The 20,365-nt window shown below is 34.0% G+C and overlaps 1 protein-coding gene across 5 annotated transcripts in view; it reads right to left on the bottom strand.

Annotated features, from left to right (window-relative positions):
• Positions 1 to 18,380, bottom strand: part of LOC105832186 — a 546,626-nt gene extending 528,246 nt beyond the window's left edge. Inside the window, exons 1-5 of one of the 5 annotated variants that reach the window (XM_036293121.1) lie at positions 17,685 to 18,380; positions 17,031 to 17,089; positions 16,789 to 16,850; positions 16,548 to 16,606; positions 16,308 to 16,367 (exon numbers count right to left, since the gene is read on the bottom strand). The gene's annotated coding sequence lies outside the window, so the exon portion shown is untranslated. Of the gene's footprint in view, positions 1 to 16,307; positions 16,368 to 16,547; positions 16,607 to 16,788; positions 16,851 to 17,030; positions 17,090 to 17,684 lie in introns of those variants that run through there. The other 4 variants (XM_036293122.1, XM_036293125.1, XM_036293132.1 and 1 more) reach the window with 4 other exon arrangements.
• Between the last annotated feature and the right edge of the window lie 1,985 nt (positions 18,381 to 20,365).

The following is a 20,365-nucleotide window of genomic DNA, read 5'->3' on the forward strand; positions in this document are numbered from 1 at the left end:
ATGATTTACGAGCTCGCACCAAAAATCGGTGACATATTCACGTATACAACACAATGCATTATAAAATTTTTAATGGAATGTTTAATATTAATGTTACATTAATATATTCATACAGTATAAAATTAATTTGATTAAATATAGTTAGCTGTATTAAAAATATTACTCACTAATGTATCTGCATTTATAAATTTATTCTAGAGTTCTGAACACAAAATGCATTTTGAAATTATGAAGGAACGCCAACCATTGATATCATTACCCAGGCAATATGCCGTTATAATTTTCCAAATTGCGACGAAATTTCAATACACTTTTGATTGAAATTTAATACAATTAATATTCTGTACGAAAAGTGATGAATGATAATGCTTCAGCAGTGAATAATGGAAAACAATAGGTATGCGATGTTCACTAAAAAACTGAAATAAGACATTTTCCCCGATATTTATTCCACAGCGTAACAACGATATTTATTCCATCATGCGGATAATAATATTTATTCCATCACGTAGATAACGAACGTACATTTCTTAGATTTTCCTTGATCCGTTTGCCGATACACGTCCTTCTTTCGATCCACTCTCGATTCTCTTTCTCTGTCACTGAGATTGAATCGTAATAAACCAGTACGTGATAAATTTTATCAAGGAACACTGCAATGCGAAACGTGCCACGAGACACGAGACGCATACATGAAGTAAACGACCGCGAACGAATTATCAGAAGCACCGACGTAAAATCTTGCTTGCTGCAGCGCGGACACTTTTATTGCGTTCTGCTCGTCGGAAGTTATTATAACAACAGTCAAGCGAACTTCCGCATTACTCTCACGTCTTGCTTCATACCTGCCATATTTTCACGCATAAAATCCTTTAATTTAAATTTTTACCTCATACCCAAGGTGTGCCCGAGAATTTCGAATTAATTTGCGCTCCTATTCATTTTTATTCACAGTTCTTATTCGACGATAGTCGTATTATAAACATCCAATCTCTCTCTAGCACTGATTTTCTCATCATATTGTTACCTATTTAAATTTAATTACAATTTTTCTTATTCATCTTGGAAATGCTTCTCATTCACAACGCGAATGCACGTGAACTACGTGAACTTTAATCACATTATTATATCCTATAGTATCCTATACTATTCTCTCTTTCTTTCGTTATTTCTAATTTTTTAATTTCTGCTTCTCTAAAAATATTGATGCAGCCAAACAGATTCAAGATATCTCAAAAAACAATTTTTTTCAGTTTAAATGTTTTGAATCATTAAAATTTGATCAAATGTTTTAATGCAATTATGCACATGGTTTCACGATTTGGTCTGCTAGTATATCGTGAAAGAATAAAAATTTGACTCTTCACTTAATGGATTAAATTCTTACAATGTCCATCTCAAAACTCTTTTCTTTTTCGCAAACTCAAATGTCAATTTTCAAATCGTGTGCCATTATTGTAACAAATAAGACATAAAAAATTATACCTTCATAAAACAAAAAATTTATGAGAATGAATATTATGCCCAAAATTTCATGTGTCTATAAGAACACGAAACTAACAAGAACTTGGCACATAAGCTTCAAGTAACTCCGAAATATAAATATATCAATTCGAAAAAGCACATCGTCGTATTTTCCTCTGCCACATCAAACAAATAAATAATTACCCGAGCGATAGCAACAAAATATATTGTATCGTATTTTCTTCGTCGAAGCGACGTGATTGAATAGCGCTCATACTTTTCCCGCGGAGCATTTAGCTTGTTTATTTAGAACCGGACGACGCAATCCGCGGGGGACGAGGACAAACGTCGTGATAAAATAAAATTAACAAAACCGCGCGTCAGAGAAATAAGAAGCGGGATAAGACGCATTAGTCGAGAAACACTGATGGCGGTCTATCATCTGGCGTATAACGTGGCACAGTTAAATAAACCCCGGGAAATGCATTTCTCTGCGTGCACGCGCGCGCCCGTCCCGGATAGCACCGGATGCGGCTGTCATCCCCGCGTGCTCGTGCATCATCTTCTAGAAGACGCGGGATCACATCTTCCTCTCCGCCGTTTCTTCGTCGCTTCCCGCTTCTATTCCCTTTCCCCTCGCCCGCGGGTTTCTTTTTTTTTTCACCTGATCCTTCTTTTTTCCACGAGGTTCTGTCGGTGATTCTTCGAGAACGTTCGCGCTTTTACGTAATCCAGGTAACTTAAGCATTAATTTTTGTTAAACTTGCAATTATTGCCGTAGAAAAATATACGTCAATCTCGCATTCTGCTTTTTCGCGGAGGGAAGGGATTATCACTTTTTCACTGTTCTCAAAATTTTATAATGTTGTTGCTCTTATAATACCATTTCGTAGTACTGATGTATCAATATCGACAGATTTGTAAACAACTTTTGTAATTAAAAATTGCCACGCGAGTTCTACTTTATTTTAAACATGCGAGAAAGTTCTACTTAAGAACTTATGCTCTCCCTTCATTAAAAAGATAATTTAGAGAAAGAAATTATCGAACAATCTCGTATTTATCACCCCCATAGATAATTTCACGCAAATGATACGTATACGTGTATATAAACGTCTGCAGCACAAATTGTATCACAAGAAACATGAACCATACGTACGTGACGTTTAAAATCGCGTGTAGCACATCTCCTTAGCACGTAACAAAGTGATCGTGCAAACGGAAAATGAATTTATTTCGAGTATCCTGCCGGACAAAGGACAAGGATGATGACAACGATGACAACGACGGGGACGACAGCGACCAACGACCCGAACGATATTTTCAAGGCGGGAAATTTATGCCGCTCGCGCCATTCGTTACGACGACGGCTCTATCTGCGCGTGACGTTTATTAATAACCTTTCTATCTTTAAAGGGAATAACGACGCGCCGGCGTGTCACCTCGCTAACGAGACTAAAAGCTCGTAATTGATTCTCTTCCGGCGCTAACCCCACCAGACGCGACCGTGTTCACTCGGATGAAAAAGAAGGCTGGCTATTAGCGCCCGTTCATCGGCGGCTATTAAATCAGGGCGACATGGTATCTGGTATACGTCTCCCGCCAAGGTTATCCTTGACTACATCTGTTCTACACGGAAACTTTTTCTTCTATCAAAAGGTATTTTGGTAATCTAAAAAGAAATTGAAACTGGTCTGATTGTTTAATTCGTTATTTACGTTTGCTTGTGGAATTTCAATCGTTTAATTGAACGCGTTGCTTCTAACAGTTCTTTATACATTAATTAATTAGTGAACTTGCTGTCTTGCTGAAATGTATAACATCTTTCAAATAATTAAATTTATACATAAAATATAAAAAACGAATTTGAGCTAATTAATTTTCAAATCAAAATTACCAATTAAAATTACTGTTGCTATTTAATCTTACTCTGATTTATTCTGAAATGTATATACAGCATCATTATATTATATATTTTATAATTGTGAATTAAAATAACATTTTGCACCTCAATATTATTTTAGAAATTTCTCTGAATTAATTATAAGGTTAATAATCAATAAAATATTCCGTTCAACATTGATGTGTTTCAATAGAATTATAAATTTAAAAAACCCTTCTCTGTTTTTACATTCCGAGCAATGGGATTAAGTTATTCAAAAGATACTTATTAAAATTGATTAATATATTAAATTATTATGCTATTGCTAGGAAAACAATTTTCTTGACACCGTGTCGCGCGGTACGTAATGTCAAGAGAATTGTTACTACTGGTACACTCACCAGAGATTCTTCGTGATACACCCGGCTTGAACGCAATTTCTCATTAAAGATAATGCCCGTCGTTCTTCAGGCAAACAACTGCGACCGCGAGTAAGAACAGAAAGTAATGCCTCGGCATTCCTCTTAATTAGAATACTCCACCTTACTGTGAAACGCGTTCTACACGGTCTGCTTGTTAAACAATAGCAGAGATATGAGTAGATACCTCGTTTTAATATTCTAGTTAAATGGAGTTATGTTGAGAAAACAAGAAAAGTGGATTTAGAAATAAAACAGCTATGGCTGTTCCTTCGGATTTCGAAAAATATCGATTATTAAATGCTAATGCTAAGTATCAGCATTATAAATTATTTCTTGCATGCAAATCAAAGGAGCAAAATTATCTAATAATTATTATCAGTTAATTGTATTCATCTGCTTTTATCTCCAGATATATTAACTAATAATTCAAATAATTCAAAAATACTTTCGAATTATCTATATATATATATAACAAAAAATCGTCAAGATCACCTAAAAATTTATGTTTAAAAAACTCAAGTTTACTTTTAGTTCAGTAAATATTTCATATTTCGATTCACGATTAATACCGGGATCACGAATTAGCAACGTCTGTAAATTTCTATTAGCACGATCAAAATTATATTTATAATTATAAATCAATTGACAGGAACAGTCATATAAAAAAGGATCGGTATTTTCGATCGAACGAGCACTCGAAGAAAGCAGCTATAGAGTTCACTCGAAATAATCAAGAACCGGTCAGAGTACCGTCGGGAAGCTATACGAATGACGTCCTTCCGACCTCGTATTCATCCACTTTGCAGGTCTCACAAGAGTGTCGGTCTAGATTGGATGGCCATCGTCGCCATTTGCAAGGTCGATTGCAACGGTCATTTGGAAGGCCACGGTTTCTTTGCCGACATTTACAGATACTGGACAGTCGAGCAATTGCTCTAGCGAGTTGCGAACAAAGTCAAAAACAAACAAACGCGCAAACAGCTTTTGCAAATAATATCTTTGAATTTATACCGCTAATATTATCGATATTACGTGCAGTTAAAGTTTGGAGCGTTCTTCGACTAAAAAAAAATGTTTTAATCGGAAGAAACTATTGAAAAAATATATGAATAAATATTTATCGCTAATTGTATCATTCTTTGATTATTAAAATAGAGTAAATCTTAAAATTATTGATGCTTTAAATTAATAAGCTTCCAAACTTCTAAACCTAACTATCTTTTAGAGATACTTCATTTACATATTCAGGAGTTTTTGGATTTTCATTCTTTAAACGTAGCAGAAAGTGTACCTACTGTTTTCCAGACAACGCATTGATCATACATCAACGAATAGCATAATAATGGAATTTCTATTACACTAATTACGTCTATTATAATTTACGTGCACATAATATCACAATGGCACGTTTCGACGCGTTATTCACGTTGCAAACTAAATTACAACCAATTATTTATGTGCAGTAATTACGAATATCCCGTTGGGATCGATCACAATCAAAGCTGCATGAAATTTACGAGGATCCTTTAATGCAAGACTTTGAGCTGATTCTAATCGAATCATCAATGATCGTCACAAGATTTTTCTTAGAGGAAATGACCGTGAGTTTTATTTTCCGTAAAATTTATCGATGCTGTATCTAATTCTATTATCTGTAATATAATATTTCCATTCCTTCTTTCAATATTATAATACATAATATTTTAACATATAAAAAATATCAAATTTTTCCGATTCTCTCAAGAATATTCTGCAAAATACGTTTTTATCCGATATATGCTTGTGACAATCAGATAATGACGAATATCAAATATTTGAAACATATATCATATGTAATCTTAGGGCAAGTTATCTTGGGTTAGAGAGGATTAACGACCATAACGCTCAAGCCTCCGACATCCGAGATCATTAGAACGACTGCGGACAGACGTGTTTCTACGTGACTTGTTCGACGACGTTTTTCTCTCGTAGCTCGGAGGTATCGAACGTTGAGATCGTTTCTCTCAGTTTTGTTTGCTTTGCGAATCGTACAGTCAACTCGACGCTTTCTTCCCCCTTCTTACGTTTGTCTTTAGCGTATATCCTTGTCCCAGTCTTATTTCTTACGCTAAGACAAATGGTACGCGTATAGAAACTTACTCATGAACTTTATGGATTTAAGAGACTCAAAAGATTCAAAGACCGGAATAGACAAAAGTCTAAAAACTCGAATATTACGTATAGTATATTTATAACAAAATCTCTCAAACCTTTAAGTTTTAAAAGAATATTTCACAATATTTCTCGACGACTAATAAACTTTTCTATTTTCAATCGTATTGTATCAAATTGTATGTTACTAGTTACAAAGATGTTTTCTTTTTTAATACATATATTAATTTTTTTTAAATTTATATCAACATTAAAAAATAGTTCTTTTAAAAAAACGTGTTCTTACAAAAGTTAATAATCTAGCAAAATTCTTATATTATAGACAGATAGAGATAATTAAACAGATAGAGATAATTAATATTTTTAAATTTCGAAAATTTGAAACCGCTTAAGAATAAAACGTTAGTTAATAGTTAAATATTATTTAAATAATTTATTTAAATATTAAATTGCGCTTATTAACGTGACTTAAGAGAAAGTGTTTTGAACAAGACTGTAGCACGATTGTCAAGCGTGATTGCCTTCTACGAATCTTTCACGGTAGACACACCTGTGTGAATTGCTTAAACGAGGTGGTAACGTCGCTCATTAGCGGATACCAAACCAGATGCTAGTCCGTCTACCTCATCGCCGGTGTTATGTTTTAACAGTACAAATATTATACTAAAAATAATGACAAATTGAATAAACCCTGTATATAATACATTCAATAAAACAAAGAAAGCTCTTATAGAACAAATTAATTGTTTCGAAACATAATTATTACTGATAATGTAACATCATATTAAATCTTATCATACTATATTTAACAATTATTTAGATATGTAACATATCGTTGCAGATTTGTATTTTGAAATATTGTCATTTAAGTTTTTCAAAAACACTTTTATTATTGGTCATAAACTAAGATTGACTTATATCCTTCCGTGAATTTCCGGAGCTATCTCAGTAACAAGAAAAATAAAATGTAACGATCGCAAGCAATAGGTTCCGATCGGCCGGATTCAGAGGAAAACGCAGAAAATCTGAACTTTGCGTTCGCCAAATACTGAGAGGACTCTGACGAGAAGGGAAGACTGTGCAAGAAATCAAAACCGGCGCCATAAAACGCGACATCGTCTTCCTCTTCCGAAAAAATTCGCGGCGCCTCGTCGAAGCTACGTCGAAGAGTCGTCGCCGCGAGAAATGTAACTGACGACGACATTTCTTCGCCGGTGAAGTTTTTACGGAGAATCGCGGGCGTGGATTCTTCCACCGACTTGTCGTCGACAGAAGTCCGGTTGTAAAATGCGTATTTCTCGTGACTGACCCGATTCGTCGTCGTGTCCCAATCAAAACTTTATCCCGTCGTCGCTTTGTATCACAGTAACTTCTATCCGTTTTACATCCATCATCCGCGAATTCGTGTAACATTTATTCCGTCACCGTGAATTTCGCGCAACGTGGCTTGCCAAAAAAAAAAATTAAATTTTCCGAATCGTAAGAAGCAAAAAACTTGAGACTTAATAAGTTTCCGACAGTTTTGCAAACTTTGTCGAAGTCGGGCACTAAATGCTCACGAAAGTAATCTGATAAGTGCTTTTAAAACAATCCCTCACTAACTCAATCTAATTGTTATTGTTGTCACTTTTCTGAGATGCTAATTGTGTGTCTCGCTATTTCATTGTCAAGTGCGTTGTGACTTGCTTCACGCCGTGTCATTTCATCAGATGTCAAATTATGAATTCCGATAGTTGATATAAAAACTTTGTTTAAAAAAATCGGGGAAAAAAAAGAAGAGACAAATATAGAAAAGTATGTATATATAAACATTTATATATATATAAATATAATATGTATGTATGTAGGTAAGTATGTATAGACGTAGATAGGTAGGTGCTTTCTTCGATAACTCTTCAATAAATATATTTAAATAAAAATTAAAATTTAAGCAAAGATGTCGAAACATCTGTTGGAATTTGAATCTAGGATTCATACATTCCTATTCACACACTTATACATATATAATTAATATGTAATGTAATAGAATTGATCTATTATAAAAATCTACTACGAAAACTTTTACGAAGCACATGTAAAGAGTAAATCGCGGAATTTTCGGCCAATTTAATAGGAACACCTCCAAATAAACCAAAGGTCCCTTTCTGTGATTTCCTAAGGAAATTCCAACACGGTGTTTTCACGTTGTTCACAACCGCACAATTTTCATTCGCGGACGTGTCGAAAAGGAACGGCGCGCGATGTCCGTCCACGGGGATGGTGTGGCAACTGGCAAGCGCATTAGAATAACGCGACACGCGGCCAGGCTGTGCCTAATTACGTCCCGTTCCCTAGTTTGTATTAATGCGGACGTTAGCATTCAGCCACGGCCGTCCAGCTTTCCGCGTTACGTCGTCGCGTTACGTCCCGCGTCGCTCGGCGCCGCGTTACGTGCGTTACGTGTGTCACGACGACCGCCCCGGTGCGACCGTTGTTACGGCCCAGAAGGGGCATGTTACAACCCCCTCAGCCCTTCAGTCCCCGTGTCGGTCAAGGGATGCACACGGCAGGTGGATTTAACTGCAGGTATACGTCGCGCAGATAGGGGCCGAGCATCGTTCCAAGCTCGAAATCACTTCGCACGCTAAGCTCGTTACTGATCTCGTGCTTTATTCACGCGAAATGTCGTCGCTACAATCTGTCTTGCGATTAACTCTGTTACGCGTGCGAAACATGACAATGGGATTTAAAAGATGTCTATTGGCATATTGTGACATGTGCGTGCCAATGTAATTCACGCAGCTAAAACGGAAATTGAATACCTATGTAATCCGAACAAAATTACCTTTTTAAAAAAGGTAAAAAAAGGCGCCAAGTGTTTGGTTTTTCCCTTAAGCAAAAAAATTATTGGATGTTTTAACCTAAGTAATATAAGAAAGAAATCACAAATTCAAGATAAAATTTTTAATCAAATTCAACCTAAGTGGTATATACTTTTGGATGGTTCAACCTAAATATTATACTCACACATAAATTAACTTCTCTACAATAATAATGATATCTAAATATTTTGCGCCAATTATAAGAACAAATATTTTTATAAAAACTAAAACATTATTACTATTCTTTAGCCAGTTTTTATAATACAAAATTTTTTAGATTTGACACTATAAAATTAAAGTATTACGTTTTTTTTTTTCTACAAAAGTAATGATATATATAGAAAATGCGCCAACTATAAAGTAGATGTTTATACAAGCTAGAACATCTACTTTATTATGCTTTGGCTGACATTATAGTTTAATTTTTTATTAAGCCCGTATCAGACTTATAGAGATTGATATTGAGATTGAAATGAAATATAACCAATTAGTTAGTCAAATTCTAATTCAATCTCAATCTCAATCTCTAGTCTGATATAGCTTTGATTGTCTTAAGTTTGTCTTTAGATACAATTTCGTTAATTACGAAGTATTTTAACGATAAACTTAAGAAGATTCTTAAATATAAGATTAAACTATAAATATTAGCCTTTTGTATTAAATATTGGCTGCTGTGCGCCGATACGAGGCTGCTGTGCGCCTGCAAAAAACAATTGTCAGGAAGTATATTGGCAAAGAGTAAAGAAAATAATATTGAGCTGGTAAATAAGTTTTAATACAAACAAATTATAAATATTACAAATAAATATTTTAATACAAATAAATATTTTACTACAAAAACTTGGCGCTGCTAAACCGAATAATTTGCCAGCTCTTCCTTTTTCTCTTGTATGTGCATCTGAATGTGTGTGTGTGTGTGTGTGTGTGTGTGTGTGTGTGTTTAGTATATAACTTAGTTTATAGAGAAGCGATTTACTTAAGTTTAGTATAATATAACTTATTAGTTTATAAGGAAGCGATTTACTTTTAAGAAAGTAGTATCTGTCTCTTATGCGTGCATACGTTCGAATACCTGTCTCTCTCTTTTTCTTTCTCTCTCTCTCTCATGCATGCGTGTATGTTATATGTATTGTTTTAATATGTAAGTGAGATTGTAAGAAAATGATTTTGTATTAAAGCAAATTATTCGGTTTAGCAGCGCCAAGTTTTTGTAGTAAAATATTTATTTGTATTAAAATATTTATTTGTAATATTTATAATTTGTTTGTATTAAAACTTATTTACCAGCTCAATATTATTTTCTTTACTCTTTGCCAATATACTTCCTGACAATTGTTTTTTGCAGGCGCACAGCAGCCTCGTATCGGCGCACAGCAGCCAATATTTAATACAAAAGGCTAATATTTATAGTTTAATCTTATATTTAAGAATCTTCTTAAGTTTATCGTTAAAATACTTCGTAATTAACGAAATTGTATCTAAAGACAAACTTAAGACAATCAAAGCTATATCAGACTAGAGATTGAGATTGAGATTGAATTAGAATTTGACTAACTAATTGGTTATATTTCATTTCAATCTCAATATCAATCTCTATAAGTCTGATACGGGCTTAATAAAAAATTAAACTATAATGTCAGCCAAAGCATAATAAAGTAGATGTTCTAGCTTGTATAAACATCTACTTTATAGTTGGCGCATTTTCTATATATATCATTACTTTTGTAGAAAAAAAAAAACGTAATACTTTAATTTTATAGTGTCAAATCTAAAAAATTTTGTATTATAAAAACTGGCTAAAGAATAGTAATAATGTTTTAGTTTTTATAAAAATATTTGTTCTTATAATTGGCGCAAAATATTTAGATATCATTATTATTGTAGAGAAGTTAATTTATGTGTGAGTATAATATTTAGGTTGAACCATCCAAAAGTATATACCACTTAGGTTGAATTTGATTAAAAATTTTATCTTGAATTTGTGATTTCTTTCTTATATTACTTAGGTTAAAACATCCAATAATTTTTTTGCTTAAGGGAAAAACCAAACACTTGGCGCCTTTTTTTACCTTTTTTAAAAAGGTAATTTTGTTGGGATATCACGCATTTTGTAATGTTTATAGACCACTTAGATTGAATTTAATGTATCTATCACTTAGATTGAATATCTTGAATTTTGTAAATTTTTTGTTAAAGGAAAATCACACACTTGGCGCTTTTTTTACCCTTTTTAAAAAGGTAATTTTGTTTGGATATCACGCATTTTATATTTTTTTATAAACTACTTAGTTTTATAGACCACTTAAGGTTACACTCTAAAACTTTCTCTTTGAGAAAAATTTTACTAAGAAGTTAAAGTTTATATAACGGATATAATACTATAAATTTTTAAATAAAATTTTTCTTTAAAGCATGTTTTGGAACCATGCCTAAGTTGAATTTGATGAAAACGATTATCTTGAATTTCTGTCTTCCCTTAAAGAAGCCCACACACTTGGAGCCCTTTTTACATTTTTATTTAAAAAGGTAATTATGTTTGGTCACTAATTTAATTTAAATAATATATTTCCTGAAAAATCATTAAATAAATGATTTAACCAATACTACATATGTCACTTGACACGGGCTGACCCGTGGCCCGAGCAACCTACGTAACCGATTATTAAAATAAAATAGCTCTGTAATTTTATATTAGTGTCGATGAGAGATGAAATATTGTATGATGTAGAAGAATTGTGTATTGGATAAATGTTGCTGTAATTGTCAATCAATCAATATACTATTTTTATTCTTTACTTTATTATCCTTACAACATTATCATTGAAATTACAACAATAATTACACATTTTACATCACGCAACATCTCATCTACCTCATCGATAAATCTGAGCTATGTTACTCTCTGAAATTAATTAATTTATATTGGTGTCAATGATTAAAATCATTAAATAAATAATTTAACCTCCACTACACATGTCACTTGACAGGAGCTGACCTGTGGCCGAAGCAACTTATGTGACCTGTTAAAATAAAATAGCTCTGTAATTTTATATTAGTGTCGATGAGAGATTAAATATTGTATGATGTAGAAGAATTGTGTATTGGATAAAAAATGTTGCTGTAATTGTCAATCAATATTATACTATTTTTATTCTTTACTTTATCCTTACAACATTATCATTGACAATTACAACAATAATACACATTTTACATCACGCAACATCTCATCTACCTCATCGATAAATTGAGCTATGTTACTCTCTGATTAATTAATTAATTTATATTGGTGTCAATGATTAATAATAATAAAACCTCATATATAACCTATCATCTTCACACAACTAATTCACGGCGCGTGCGAGCCACTGGTGACCACATGACTTATACATTGCCATATACGGTGCTATAGTGACGATGCGAACGCCACACGGTAGTAGATGAGCGAAATGGATTTTCGTCCCTCATTTTCGGCACCCGCACTACCCGCAGAGATACCAACAAGGTTGACGATGACGACGACGTATCTTAAATGAAATTTTGGCTTTTCGGACTTTGCGTCGCGATATCTCCATTCATAGGACATGTAGAGAAAAAATAAAAATAGTTTTCTAATATAAATCGACCCCAAGCTTTCGATTGAGCTTACTTAGAAACTCGATCGATTTAACCGTTTCTGAGATTCAATAATCTCGAGTGCTCGCAAGTCGCGTACTCGCGTAAAGAGCACGGTCGGGCTCGCGCTGCGCTTTCACTTGGCGCGAGCCACTACCGTGTCTCTTGATAAAAACGCTTGAAAATCGATGAATCAATAAATATATTATACGTGATAAAACATAAGTAAAATTAGTATAGATAAAATAAAGCTGGATTGAGTCATAGATATATCTTAATCATAAATTGTTACAAGATACTTTGTAGAATTTCGCGTAAAAAGTCTTCTGCAATCTTTCGATCTTTCCACTGATTCTTTTGCTTTGCTGATAAATTTTACGTGATACGAAACAATAGCAATATTCAACATTGCCGATATAATCGGAAAAACAGGAATATTGAAAGGATAAGAAGAAACGTTAAAAGTAATAAAAAGTGTGCTTGGCTCTTCTAAATAAGAGTAACTTTTGTAAACGCACGATGTAAAACCTCTAGGATTGGAAATTCCTTCGATCCTATAGCCGGCCGTTAATCTCGATATCGTAAAACAGAAATGATTTTCCATAAAGTAAAGCGAGCGATAATATTACCAGAGTAATCGGCAGTAATCGTCTATCCCCATTTCTCTCTTTCGTTTCTCTCTTTTTCTACACCACCTTTAGCTGCCAGTGTTTTATTTGCTTTCTTTTTAGAAACGCGTACAAACCGAGTAAATAATGTTACATGAGTGCAAATTGGCAATCATCGATATTCACAATACATTTGAAAACGTATAAACGAGATTTCCCTCCATTATTTAATGTGTACACGATATATTATTTTCGTTGTAGCATCCGTTTTGTTTATATCTGACACAGAAGAATTAAATAACATTAACAATATCAAATAGCAAATAGTCAACGATATTTACAGTAAATTGAAGAAATATCGAATGAACTATAGAAATATCCAGAAAGACAAACAGATATTTTATCTCATTATTGTACGTCATATAATTTATATTTGTTAGATAATTAATTAAAGTTTCAATAATTAGAAATAATAAATATGTAGTTATTGACAATTATTAAATTAAAAATTCTTTTCTCAAAATTAAACATAATAAGTGGAGGTCTGACTGTTCGATTCTAAACTATTTGCAGCAAGAAGTATAAGAAAAATATAACAGTATATCAACTCAGACTCAAAATTATTGGCTATTTCTCTAGCATACATATTCACGAATGTGTAAACGGTACTTGTATATCCGCTTCAAAGGAAGCAAACGAAGTAAATAGTATCATAGAAATGCAAATTAACCGTAAATTCACGATACAGCGGTAAATTGGTAACTGTATTCGCTGTATATGATCTCTCTATCTTTGTTATACAACGCAACTTGTAGTCTTTACCATAATCGTATATCAATCTTAATGTCTGCAGCTTTCCACAGTGTTGTTATTACTATAGACTTACTGTAACTCCTTACGTAACCCTCGTTATAATTGATACAACAAAAGTAATTATTTTGAATAAGTTTACTTTTTGTACATATACAATCTTTATAATTTTATTTAAAAAAAAACTAACGTATGGAAATTTTTCAATAATTAGAATAAAATAATAGAATGTCAAAGTTTCATTTATCAATTATATATAAATATTTCACCCATCGCGCGAAAAAGTCATGTAAAGAAAAAAAAAACGCTCACCATCTGTCTTCAGACGTTTGTCGAGCATCTTAATTTTTATCGTGAATAAGGAAGGAAAAAGTTTCTTTCGCAAGAGTGTATTAATCTCGACAGGGCTACATAGAGAGATTTCACTAATTACAGTCCTGAGTAAATCATACTTTGGACAAATAAGTAAAAATGCAAGAACGGCGCAGAAAGAAATAGAAACAAACGACAGGAAGGAAGGGCTCCCTTTCAAGGAAACGCTGTGAATTAGTTTCCATTTGCTAATTATGTATACGGAGTCGCACGACGGGAGAAAAAAGCGGCGGAAATAATTATGTTTAATCTCACAAAAATTAAAAACTCTGGGACGATCGAAAGAAACTTTTTCTTCTCCCTTCACGAGATGCACAATCAAAATCGATAATTACAATTCACTATTAATTATTATTTCTCTCTTTCAGCTTCTTTTTGCTTACGCATATTACAAAAATTGTTATACAGCTTTAGGTACAAAAACTATTATAAAGATTTAGATTCAGATATATCATTCATTAGTAAATTTATTTACTGCATAAGATATTTGAAAGGGAAATATAATAATAATTTGCAGTTAATTATATTCTTATTCACATTTACAGGACTAAAAGAGTTAGAAATGCAGCAATTAAGCCTTAACTAAATATAAAATTTGAATAATATAATTTCAATATTCCATCAAATAAGTAATATTGTTATGTTTCACCTGTTAAATAAATTACTATCTATTTTTCTACATCACGAAATTTTAATAAATATGCACAATTTTTAATAAATATAAAAATTTACATTTGAATGAATAAGAAGACAACGTTATGACAAAAATAAAAAATATATTAAATATTTATTTTCCATTGGAAAAAATATTTCATTTGTGTAAATTAATAAACTTTGCAAAAATAAATTAAACCATATTTTGATTTCTAGAGAACTATATACAATTACTACACAAATTCATAAATAAATTAGTCATAAATTACGGCGTATCACAGACACAAAGTACTTTACTGTACGTCTCCAGATGAGTCACCGTCCAGTTTAAGGATTAAGAGACTGCAGAAACGAATAGCGAGACACTCGCGTTAAAAGGGTGCAAAAGAAAGAAGCGTGAATCGTGGAAACCTTCGCCCAGTGCTTTTCTCGTCGCTTATCTCTCCGGCAGATACGCAGCATTCGTTGTTGCTGCCGGCGACGAGACAGAGGAGGAGTGACGGAGGGAAAGAGGGGGAAAAAATCCATGAAAGAGACGAGGCCGGCGCGCGAAAAGTACTATCCAACGTGCCCGTGTACAAGTAAGATCTACAGAACAACCGTGCGCGTTCGTGCGCGTTTTCTCGCTCGCGCTTTTAACGAGCAAACTTTCGACAAATAAATTTCGCGAATCAACGCGCGTTTCGCCCGAAGGAGGCGCCCGTTCGTTCGTTCGTTCGTTCGTTTGTTCGTTACGTGGCCGAGAGACCTGCAGCTTCCCTTAACTGCAAACGAGTTGCAGCCGATGCATCTCTAGAACCAGCTCTATCGCGCGAAGGGAGATAAATCACGCGATTGATTGTCCGCGCGATTCGCTTTAAACGCTTCATCCCGGATGGCTGTTCAAAGTCAGCGAAAGCGAAAAACGTGCGGCGATCTGTATAATGGCAAACGCGAATTTGTTTCGTAAAAAAAACGAATGTGTCGACTATGTGGCTATGCACACAAGGTACTAAAGAAAAAAATGTAAATATTCGGACATTCCTTGAATGTTACGTTATTTTTCAGAATAATTCGAGCGATTTTCGTTTTTACAAATTACCTATATTTATTCCAGTGCGAATGCAAATCAAGTACGAGGCATCTGCTAATTGCATTTACGAATATCGACTTCTCGAATCAGATATTTACATTAATCGAGCGCATCAAAGATTCAGTTCTCGCGTTCGACCGAATAGCATCAAAAAATTGTCACGCATGAAAATTTTCCGAGAGCCAGATAAGGGATCTCAAATTAAAGTGGAAATTGTATTCCACCATTCATATTCCAACAAAATTATTATTAATCAGTTTTATGAACGATAGTCAAACTTGCTATTTGGATCGCTTTTTAAATAATATAATTGAAGCGTACTGAGCAAATAATTTTTTTCTAATAGATATCAAAAGTAAATAACGACACAAATATAATTGAATATAAAGTAAGACTCACAGTAATAATGTCCAAAGCATTTCGGCTAATAAAACTAGACGAGCACTTGTGATGATCGATCTGGAAAAAGATAGAAAAACCTTGTGAAGAGAAATAGAGAGAAAAATTGAATTAAATCAAAAACTGAATAAAAATTAAATAAATAAAATTTACAAAGAAATTTAAAATTTTGTAATTGCACATAATCACGAATAAATGTGATATCAAATTAATCCTATTATAATATAAAATAAGACTCACAGTAAAAATGTCCAAAGCATTTCGGCTAAAAAACTAGACGAGCAATTGTGATGATCGATCTGGAAAAAGATAGAAAAACCTTGTGAAGAGAAATAGAGAGAAAAATCGAATTAAATCAAAAACTAAATAAAAATTAAATAAATAAAAAATTTACAAATAAATTAAAAATTTTGTAATTGCACATAATCACGAATAAATGTGATATCAAATTAATCCTATTATAATATAAAATAAGACTCACAGTAAAAATATCCAAAGAGCATTTCGGCTAAAAAAACTGGACGAGCAATTGTGATGATCGATCTGGAAAAAGATAGAAAAACCTTGTGAAGAGAAATAGAGAGAAAAATCGAATTAAATCAAAAACTGAATAAAAATTAAATAAATAAAATTTACAAAGAAATTTAAAATTTTGTAATTGCACATAATCACGAATAAATGTGATATCAAATTAATCCTATTATAATATAAAATAAGACTCACAGTAAAAATGTCCAAAGCATTTCGGCTAAAAAACTAGACGAGCAATTGTGATGATCGATCTGGAAAAAGATAGAAAAACCTTGTGAAGAGAAATAGAGAGAAAAATCGAATTAAATCAAAAACTAAATAAAAATTAAATAAATAAAATTTACAAAGAAATTTAAAATTTTATAATTGCACGAATAAATATGATATCAAATTAATCCTATTATAATTTATATTATATACGTATTTCTAAATATGGACGTTTGAAAAATCTATTCTCATTGATATATTTAGTATTAAATATACATTATATTTTACAAAAATTAAATCTCTCTATAATTAAACGCTGCTTTTTTTTTAATAAGATATTATAAATTTAGATCGATTTTACATTCGATGATTTAAATTTTGATTAATTATAATTAATTTTAATTATTTATTTACAATTTATTTACAATTAATTAATTATTTACAATTTTGAGTTAGACAATGCAATACATACAAGTAAAATATTTTAATATATTATTTAATATATAATAATTCGTAGATTAATTCGATTATTATAACGTAACGTATCAAAATATTTTTATTAATTGTATAATGTAACAAAAATATAATAAAATGTATAATGCAATTAATTGTATAATGTAATTTAAAAAATTCACTCACCAACCCATATGTCTTGTTGCAGCAATCGGTTAGCTCCGCCACTGTTTCAACACCATCCGGCTGACTACACTCGCGGTATTATCACTCACGACAGTGTATGGCACTTCCGATTTTAACGCGACGTATTTTCAAAGATAAAGAATAATTATTCCGAAACGACCACGAATCGTTGTAAACGCGAGTCGAAGAAGCTGTTTAAGAACGTCGTGAGAAAAGGCGAGATTCTCCGCACCCGATGCCCTTAATCATAGGGCATTCGATTCGTTACCAATTCGAGTATCACAATGCACACGATCGAACGAATAACGCCCGTAACTTTATTCGACATTCCCGACGCGCCCGAGACAACACGTTGAGCAATTCGCGAAACGGAGACACTTCACCCCGAGGCTCGAGTTACCGACGGGAAACAGGCCGCTAGTGTCCGACGACTCCAACAGGATGTAATTAGCGAAACCGATATCGCGAAAAACGGATTCTACATTTCCAACACTCCAATCTCGAGATATGTCGGGCAATTCGCGAAACGGAGGCAACTTCTCACCGACACTCGAGCCTCCGACGGCATCCGAGACGGAATTAGCGAGGTGCAATGTCGCGTAGGACAATACGACGCACCGAATTTATGCTCCACGACTCCACGACGATCGTCCAGCATCGGATTCGACACTCCCGTCTGAAAACATTGAGCGATTCGCGATACGGAGACAACTTCGTACCGATGCTCGAGCCTCCGGCCGGCCGCGAGTGTTCGACGAGACGCAATTACCGAAACCGATGTCGCGAAGGTCGATACCCATCGAATTTATGCTCCCCGACGATCGCCCAGCATCGGATTCGGCACTCCCGTCTAAAGTACAATAAGCGATTCGCGAAACGGAGGCACTTCACACCGACACTCGAGCTTCCGACGGCATCCGAGACGAAATTAGCGAGGTGCAGTGTCGCGTAGGACAATACGACGCACCGAATTTATGCTCCACGACTCCATGACGATCGTCCAGCATCGGATTCGACACTCCTGTCTGAAAACATTGAGCGATTCGCGATACGGAGACAACTTCGTACCGATGCTCGAGCCTCCGGCCGGCCGCGAATGTTCGACGAGACGCAATTACCGAAACCGATGTCGCGAAGGTCGATACCCATCGAATTTATGCTCCCCGACGATCGCCCAGCATCGGATTCGGCACTCCCGTCTGAAGTACAATAAGCGATTCGCAAAACGGAGACAACTTCGTACCGATGCTCGAGCCTCCGGCCGGCCGCGAAAGCCCGACGAGACGCAATTACCGAAACCAATGTCGCGAAGGACGATACCCGCCGAGTTTATGCTTCACGACGATCACCCGCCGTCGGATTCGACATTCCGACACCTCCGGCACGAAATTTACGAGCCGAGCGAGGAAGAGCGCGCGAAAAACGCGGGACGGCACTTGCCTACGACGCCTAGTGCCGCCATGTCGCCCCACTAACTGCCCGTCGCGCGCTAGATCCCGTGACGTCACGTCGCGCGATAATCATGGCCGTTCAAATTTCCGAGGAAAAAAAAACGGTCGCGCGCTGTTTTCACGTCGTTTTCACTGTGCGTCAATTATCCCATCATCCATTTTTCGTATTACTCCAATGATATGTCTCATCGTATTCGAATAACTATGTAATAACGTGCGATGGGAAACACGTCGATCATTCGCTCGCATTCGAATCTAATTTTTGTCTCACGGCCGTGTAAAAAATGTGAAAGGTACCTCGATCGAATCGCCAACGGCGAAATCTCGCGTAGGGCGGCACTTTAAACGTCGATTAAATTTACTTGAGCGTCGTAAAAGACGATATTGTCGGCGTAATTTAGCGGCACGTGTCACGCAATTAAATTAACACTCGCATTAATCGTCCAATAATTCAATCGATATTGTAAATGTACAGACGCACTCGCGCAACGCGAATAAATTGAATGGCGATAACCGAACTATCGAGCAATTTCGAAAATGCAAACGCACATCGATAATTCATTTAGACGATTTACCTTTGGATGGGAACAAAAAACGCGAAAGAGTCAATATTTCGCGAAAGAGGTACACTGCAAATATACGAAAAAAAATGCTGTGTATCAATAGAGCACAATTAACACAATCTAGTGAAAATCTATTTTAATCTAATTCAATGATATTAATTAAATAAATATATTTTCTTTCATTAAAATGTTACTTATTTTATTGTGAGCTTTTTAATACTGTTGGAGAGAATATATACACAGAGAAAAAGAATATGTTGTTTTGACAATATTTTTCGTTTTAAAACGGAAATCTTGAGTGGAAAGGAAAAAATGTTGAATAGAAAATACTACATATTCAAATCAAAGATTATAATTTTCTTATAATAAAATTATCAAAACAATTATATTATATTCTTGAAATAATACTTATAGTATTGAAATAAGACTATAATATTTTGAAATTTAAGATTTTCAAATTCTTTTAAGAAGATTATATATTGTTGCTTATATACGAAATAAATAATCACGTTAATTTGAATAACATAAGTTTTAATAAGAGAATAATTTTTTTTCTGTGTATGTACTAAAAAAAACTTATAATTTTTATTTCGGTCACATGGAATGTTTCGTCATTGCGACGATGTTTCAAAAGAGTTCATACTATTATTACTAATTGGATAAATAA

The sequence above is a fragment of the Monomorium pharaonis genome, chromosome 1, assembly GCF_013373865.1.
Source record: "Monomorium pharaonis isolate MP-MQ-018 chromosome 1, ASM1337386v2, whole genome shotgun sequence".
NCBI classification, from domain to species: Eukaryota; Metazoa; Arthropoda; class Insecta; order Hymenoptera; family Formicidae; genus Monomorium; species Monomorium pharaonis.